Below are 8871 nucleotides of genomic sequence, written 5' to 3'. Positions count from 1 at the left end.
TATTCTTTTTATTTATGAAAACAATACATGCACACTTCAGAAAAGAACAAATAAAAAGCAAGATTTCATCCTTCCCTTACCCAGTCCCACTTCTAACAGGGAGCCTCTTTCAATAACTTCTGAATTTAAATCTTGATATGGTTACTGTATCCAATTCCAGATAATTCAGTTTTGTCTTAATTTGTTGATTTATCAGCTCTAAAATACATATATGTCTTTGTGCTATGAAAAATGAGAACCTTTGCTTATGATAGTCTTACCTACTTTCCTGTATAAGTTCTGTTAGTTTTAATTCTTCTATTGGCCACTTTTTATACATTTGTTAATTCTAAATTGTTATGCCCTTTTTTAACCAATTCTGAGCATATATAGTAAGTCTCACAATTTAACATGTATTACTCAGTTTTAGTAACTGCCATAACAAACAAATGTACAGTCCAAGTGGCTTAAGATAAAATGTTTCATTACTCACAAAAATCACAATTCCTCATGCATTTTCTCACTTGGGTTCCAGACTGACAGAGAAGTCAGTATCTTGAAACCTATGAGTTGACACCACAGAGGAAACAGTTTGGCAAGTTTCAAACTAGTAATTCAATGCAGTGGCCTAGAGGTAACACTTGACACCTTTGCTCAAAACTCATAGGCCAAACTTATTAAAGGTTTGAATTCATCTTTTTACATTCTTCTTAGATCTCATAAATGCACACAAATATCAGTTGGAAGTTTTCATTTGATTTTTACAACAACAACAAAGTGAGATCAAATTACCACATTTTAGGAGCTATATTTTTATTTTTTATTTTTTTAATGTTTATTTATTTATTTTGAGAGAGAGAGAGAGAGCGAGCACACGAGCAGGAGAGGGACAGAGGGAGGGGAAGAAAAAAAGAAACCCGAGCAGGTTCTGTGTTATCAGCGCAGAGCCCGACGCGAGGCTTGGATTCACAAACTGTGACATCATGACCTGAGCTGAAATCAGGAGTCAGACACTTAACCAATTGAGCCACCCAGGTGCCCCAGGAGCTATATTTTTAAGCTGGATAACTCTCCAGGTAAAAATATGTAGATGTAACTCACTTTTTTAAGCCAACTGATATTCTATAGTTATGCTATCCCAAATACTACTAGCAACAAGTAGCTATTTAAATTTTTAATTAGTTTAAATTTTTATTAATTAAAATTAAATAAAATTTAAAATGGACTTTCTTGGGGGCGCCTGGGTGACTCAGTCAGTTCAGTGTCCAACTTTGGGTCACGTCATGATCTCACAGCTTGACCCCATCGTCGGACTCTGTGCTGACAGCTCAGAGCCTGGAGCCTGCTTCAGATTCTGTTTCCTTCTCTCTCTCTTCCCCTCCCCTGCTCACGCTCTGTCTCTCAAAAATAAACACAAAAAAAATTAAGATGGGAGTCTCTTAGTCCACTAGCTACATTTCAGTTGCTCAAAATATCCAAATATATATCTAGTATCTGCCATATTGGATGGTGCAGTTATATAACATTTCCATCATTGTAAAAAGTTCTGTTGGTCAGAGCTAATCTATTATATGAACATACAATAATTCATTCAATCACCCCTCTATTAGCAGACTGTATCTTATACCATTCCAAATGAATAATGCTGAATATACATTCTTGATCATAACACTGTATGTACTTGGGATTTCTATTGGTAGAATTCCAAATAGAATGCTTGAACTAAAAAAAGTACATACATTTTAAATGTTAAGAGATATTGTGTATTTATTGTTCCAAAAATATCACTGCAACTTATTCTTCTGCCAGCAATATATCAGAGGACTCTGATGATCTCTAAGCTGTAGGCAACATTCTTCTTTTTATTGTTTCAGTCTGTTGGGTTTTCATTAAAAAGCCTTTTAATCAATATTTAATTTATATTCCCCTTACCTCTAGTTAGGGTGAGAACCTTTTCATGTGCTTGCTGGCAATTTGTACTTTCTCTACAAAGAATTGCCTATTCATGGTATTTGTATATTTTGCAATTCATTGTTTAATTTCTTACCAAGTGTCTGTTTTTTAAAAATACATTAATATTTTTGCCGTATGTACTTGCTTTTTCACTTTGTTTATTGTAGTTTTGTGACTTTTTTTGTGTGTTTATGAGGTCAAATTATCTTATCCTTAATGACATCTGGATGTTTATCTAGACTTTAACACCTGTACTTGCTGGAATTTGGCTTCTGTGTTCAACACTTGAAAAATTTTTCCTATAATGTCACCAGCGATGGTCTACTCGACAAAGCAATAAATATAACTCAGTCTTTATTTGACGAATCGTCTTTGATACATTGACCATTCCTTTCATTTTGAAACTTCTTTTTTGTCTGAAATCAATCTTTATTCATATTCCTTCTGTCTTGACCACCCCCTTCTCAGATCCACTCTCAGATACTCTTGCCCCATTTTTCCCCCTTCTTTGTAACATTCCTTGGATGATCTTTATTAGACCTATTGCTTGACAACCTTCCATATGTCACTGATTTCTATTCTGATAATCCTATGTAACTTTTCTCCTATAATAATTAGCTGCCTATTACAAATCCCCGTTTTGGAAATCTCCCTGATACCTGGAATCCAATATTTCATAAATAGAACCCCTCTTTCTTTATCTCCTCCTCATGCCTTTATGTCAAATCTATTCCCTGCTTTTAAAAGAAACTAGCCATCCATGCCAGAAACTTGCAAGACTTTCTTTAAATTTTCTTTATCCTAACCTGTCTCAATCATATGTCCTACCAATTATATATCTTTTTTAGTATTCAATAGGTATATAGCTATTATCCATTGCTATTGACTTAGTTGAGGCTCCGATTTCCTGTGTGATTTTCCAATATCCTTCAATCATCTTCCTACCCTCCATTTTGTTTCTTTCTAATTTGTTTTCTATACTGTCTGTAAAATGATCTCAAAATACAATATGACAACAGTTTCCCCATTATTCATAAGTAGAATCTCCCTATGAAACCGTTTATAAGCTGAGATGGTATAAAATGAGGAAGCAATCATCATTAAGTTATATGGAAATTTTTTAAGTATTCCCAGATCCCTCCAAAATAACCCTTTTAGGCCTTTCTGATACCTTAGAACACATCTTTTTTGCTAACAGAGGCACAAAATAAATCGAGATAAAGAACAGATGCTCACAGACACAGTCCAAATTGGCTTGATGCTGAGCCCCTGAGTGTAGTTCCCAGAGAACGAGCTTGGTGGTGCCTCTCTCGCTGCTCGGGCCACCCTCTGCTCCCATACAGGCTTGCTGCAAGGCCAATGCTGAATGCTATTTTTGCTTTTCACTTCTTTTCCTAAAAGTGAAAATCCTCTCCAGATTTCTTTTGGTTAGCAAAAACAGGCACTAATGCAATTCTTTCATAAAAGCAAGGTGGCATAATGCAAACTTTCAAAAAGCAGGGGACACCTGTATCGCCTTTAAACGTAACATCCTTAAGTGACCCTTTGTCACTCTCAAGATCAAATTCAAACTTCTCACCATATACTGAGAGGCATATCATCTTGAGATACTATATGCCTTTACTCACTCACCTCTCATATTTCCAGCCATATTTCCAGCCATAAAGATATGTTTATACTCTCCTGAGTGCATCATGTGTTTCTTCCTTAGCACAGATTTAGCCTCTGATCTTTGTATCTCATCCTCTCCTTTAAATCATCACATAAAAATCACCACTTCTCTGAAGCCACCCCTAACACTCTCACACCTCTACCAGTATTGAGTGCCAATTTTGTTAGGACTCTAAACCCCATGATTACAGTTAACACTCTGTGCTGCTGTGATCAAAATTATTAGCTTTTTGGTTTAGTTTCTTATGACACTCATGAGACTGTGAGCCCTTTAATGACGAGAATGCCAAAACATTTATTCCTTCATTACCCAAATATTTAGATTATATTATATACACTTTATATCTTATTAGCAAATTCTACCCTTTAGAACAGGTTGCATGGAGACAAGGTTAAGAAATAGTCCTGGAGTCAGACGATTTGGTTTGAGTCCTGGCTCTATCACCTATAACCTGTGTAAATTAAGGCAAATAGCTAAGCCTTGTTAAGTGTCAGTTTCCTCATGTCAGGAAAATAATGCCTATCTCACATAGATCTTTTGAGAATTAACTGATATATTTTAAACTTTTAATACAGAGATCAGCACTTAGTAACCACAACACAATAATTTTCATCTTTAATATTATAGCTTTTTATAAATACAGAGTGATAATTTAACATGTATATGGCTATTTTCTAGCCTAATATAAAAATAATGCTCCTGGTTTGCTCTGTGTTAGTTTTGAGAAGTTATCTACACCAAAAAAACTCCTAGAAGTAATAAATTCAGTAAAGTGGCAGTATACAAAATGAATACTGAGAAATTGGTTGCATTTCTATACACTAACAACAAAGTTACAGAAAGAGAAATTTAAAAAAATAACACCATTTACAATTACACCAAAAAGAAAAAAATACCTAGGAATAAACTTAAGCAAAGAGATACAAGACCTGTACTCTGAAAACTATAAAACGCTTGTGAGAGAAATTGAAGATGATGCAAATAAATGGAAAGATAGCCCATGCTCATTGGAAGAATTAATATTGTTAAAATGTTCATATTACTCAAAGCAATGTACAGATTCAGTACCATTCCTATCAAAACACCAATGGCACTTTTCACAAAACTAGAACAAGTAATCCTAAAATTTGTATGGAACCACAGAAGACCCCAAATAGCCAAAGCAATCCTGAGAAAGAAGAACAAAGCTGGAGGCACCACAGTACCAGATTTCAAGATACATGAAAGAGCTATAGTAATCAAAACAGCATAGCGCTTACAGAAAAATAGATCAATGGAACAAAATAGAGACCTTGGAAATAAACCCACAATTATATGGTCAATTAATCTATGACAAAGGAGGCAAGAATATACAATGGAAAAAAGACAACCTTTTCAATAAATGGTGCTGGGATAACAGGACAGCTACATGTAAAAGAATGAAACTGGGCTACTTTCTAACACCATACACAAAAATAGACTCGAAACGGATTAATGACTTAAATGTGAGACCTGAAACCATAAAAATCCTAGGAGAGTAATTTCTCTGACATCAGCTGTAGTAATATCTAGATACATCTAGATATACCATTTCTAGATATATCTCATACGGCAAGGGAAACAAAAGCAAAAATAAACTATTGGGACTACGTCAAAATAAAAAGTTTTTGCAAGGCAAAGGAAACCACCAACAAAACAAAAAGACAACTTGTTGCATGGGAGAAGATATTTTCAAATGATATATCTGTTAAAGGGTTAATATCCAAAATATATATAAAGAATTTACACAACTCAACACCAAAAAACAATTTGATTAAGAAATGGGCAGAGGGGGCGCCTGGGTGGCTCAGTCGGTTAAGCATCCGACTTTGGCTCAGGTCAAGATCTCGCGGTAAGTGAGTTCGAGCCCCGCGTCAGGCTCTGTGCTGACTGCTCAGAGCCTGAAGCCTGTTTCAGATTCTGTGTCTCCCTCTCTCTCTGACCCTCCCCCGTTCATGCTCTGTCTCTCTCTGTCTCAAAAATAAATAAACGTTAAAAAAAAATTAAAAAAAAAAAAGAAATGGGCAGAGGACTTGAATAGACATTTTTCTGAAGAAGATACAGATGGCCAACAGCATGAAAAGATACTCAACATCTCTAATCATCAGGGAAATAAAAATCGAAACCACAATGAGATACTATCTCATCCCTGTTAGAATGGCTAAAATCAAAAAGACGAGAAACGAGTGTTGGTGAGGATGCGGAACCCTCATGCACTGTTGGTGAAAATGTCAATTGGTACAGCCCCTGTGGAAGGGCATGGAGGTTCCTCAAAAAATTTAAAAATAGAAATATTATATGACCCAACAATTCTAATATTGGGTATTTACCCAAAGAAAAGATATCTGCTAATATGAAAATATATATGCTCCCCTATGCTTATTACATTGTTATTTACAATAGCCAACACATGGAAGCAACCTCAGTGTCCATTATTAGGTGAATGGATAAGGAACATGTGCGTGTGTGGGTGGGTGTGTGTGTGTGTGCATGTGTATAATAGATTATTACTCAGCCATAAAAAAGGATGAGATAGTGCCATTTGTGATAACATGGATGGACTAGCAGGTGTTATGCTAAGTGAAACAAGTCAGACTGAAAAAGATAAATATATAATTCCACTCATAAATGGAATCTAAAAAAATGAGTAAACAAAAAACAGATTCAGATCTACAAAACAGAAAATAGGGGTGCCTGGGTGCCTCAGTCAGTTAAGAGTCCGACTTCTGCTCAGGTCATGATCTCGTGGTTTGTGGGTTCAAGCCTGGCGTCGGGCTCTGTGCTGACAGCTCAGAGCCTGGAGCCTGCTTCAGATTCTGTGTCTCCCCCTCTCTCTTCCCCGCCCCTCCATTCACACTCTGTCTCTCTCTCCTTCAAAAATAAACATTAAAAGAAAATTTTAAAAATATATAAAATAAATAAAAACATTAAAATTTTTTTAAATAAATACAGAGAATAAATTGATGGTTGCCAGAGGGAAGGGGAGGGAGGGTTGGGAAAAATGTGTGAAGGCTCTTGGGGGATACAGGCCTCCAGTTATGGAATGAGTAAGTCACAGCAATAAAAGGCAGAGCCTAAAGAATAGCATCAATGATACTTTAATAGTGATGTAAGACAGATTGTACTTACACTTGTGGTGAACACAGCATAACATATAAAATTGTCAAATCACCAAATAGATAGATGATAGATGCATAGATAGATAGATAGATAGATAGATAGATAGATAGACAGAAATAATCCACACTAAATGACATCTCTTTTTCAAAATATTCATTCTGTTCTTGCTACCCTGAAATACTTCTTAATATCTTTTATAATTTTGAGATTTCTGGGTTCTATATCCTATTCATTTGATCTACATTTCTATCTTCATGCAAATACCACAGTCTTATTTATTGGGGCTTTTTAGTGATTTAGTGTGATTTTCTAGCTTGGTTCTCTTTTTACAAAGTTGTTTTATCCATATGTGAACAACAATAACAACAAAATTTCAACCCATACCTTGCACCAAAAACAAAAACTAACACAAAATGGATCTTAGATCTAAAGGTAAAACTTACAATTATAAAATTTCTCAAAGAAAACATAGGAGAGAGCCTTTGAGACACTGGTTTAAGCAAATATTTCTTACATACAACATCAGAAGCATGATTCATAAGGGCACCTGGGTGGTTCAGTCACTTGATCATCTGACTTTGTCTCAGGTCATGATCTCACGGTTCATGAGTTCAAGGCCCACGTTGGGCTTGCTACTGTCAGCCTGTCAGTGCAGAACCCACTTGGGACCCTCTGTCTCTGTCTCTCTGCCCCTCCCTTTCTTGCACTCTACCAGAAATAAATAAATATTTTAAAAAAGCATGTTTCTTAAACAAATTGTTAAACTATATGATCCTTTTAATGTACTGTTGAACTCAGTTTGCTAATAGTTTATTGAGGATTATGGCATCTACATTCATCAAATATATTGGCCTGTCATCTTTTCTTGTGGTGTTTTCTTCTGGTTTTGGTATCAAGGTAACACTGGTCTTGTAAAATGTGTCTGGAAGTGTTCTCTCCTCTTTCACATTTTGGAAGAGTTTGAAAAGTATTGATGTTAGGTCTTCTTTAAATGCTTTGTAAAATTCACCCATGAAATCATCTGGTCCTAGACCTTCGTTGGTGTCAGATATTGTGCTAGGTACTGGTAATTCAAATCTGAGTCTTGTCCTCCAGAAATTTATGACTTAATGGTCAACCATGTGCAATGCTACCAAGAGGTCAAGTGAGGTAAGGACAGGGACAATATCCTTTGGTTTTAGCAATGGAGAGGAGTTTCAACCAAGAATGGATGGCAGTAGGGGCGCCTGGGTGGCTCAGTTGGTTGAGCGTCTGACTTTGCTTCAGGTCATGAACTCACTTTCATGAGTGTGAACTCCGCATCGGGCTCTGTGCTGAAAGCTCAGAATCTGGAGTCTGCTTCGGATTCTGTGTCTCCCTCTTTCTCTGTCCTTCCCTGACTCATGTTCTGTCTCTTTCTGTATCAAAAATAAATAAAAAGATTTTAAAAATTAAAAAAAAAAGAATAGATGGCAGCAGGCACAGTTTAGAGGCTCAAAATTAAATGGAAAGAAAAAGGTAAGAAGTAGATGAATGAGAATATTGAATTGAGTGCAAGATCTTTTTATGATCATGAAGATTAAAGAAGTTTTAAATACTGAAGGGACAAAATGAGAGAAATATTGAAAATTGAGAAAAATGAGGGAATAACTGAAACACTAACTCTAAGGTAGAAAAGAATGGGATTCAAAACACAGGTGGTAAAACTGGCTTTTTGTCAGAAGAAAAACAGAAGATCAGTTGACAAACTGAGACAAACAAATGTGTGATTTTGGTTGAGAACCTAATAGAGTTTCTTTCAAAGGTTTCTAATTTTTTGCATCATAAGATGGTCTCTGCTAAAAAGGGAGTGTTTTCCACTGAAAGGGAAAATATTTTGCCAAAAAGAGAGAGAAAAAGAGAATGAGAGAGTCGAAACTTTAAAATTACAGACCTTTAAAACCAATTATTATTACTAATGAGATATGACTTAAAAATAAAAGCACCAGAGTATAATGGCATTGTTAAGTAGCATTAAGATCTCCTTTGTTTGATCACCATGATTGTATAAAAATATATCTACTTGTGAGTTTTCTCCAGGAGAGGAAAAAGCAATTGTCAGGATTCTATGAATGTGCAAAGGAGTTTAGAACATGAACTGTAAAGACTAG

This window comes from Panthera tigris, chromosome B2 (genome assembly GCF_018350195.1).
Source record: "Panthera tigris isolate Pti1 chromosome B2, P.tigris_Pti1_mat1.1, whole genome shotgun sequence".
Classification (NCBI taxonomy): domain Eukaryota; kingdom Metazoa; phylum Chordata; class Mammalia; order Carnivora; family Felidae; genus Panthera; species Panthera tigris.
The sequence above is the reverse complement of the archived record's forward strand: the minus strand, read 5'-3'. Positions refer to the sequence as shown.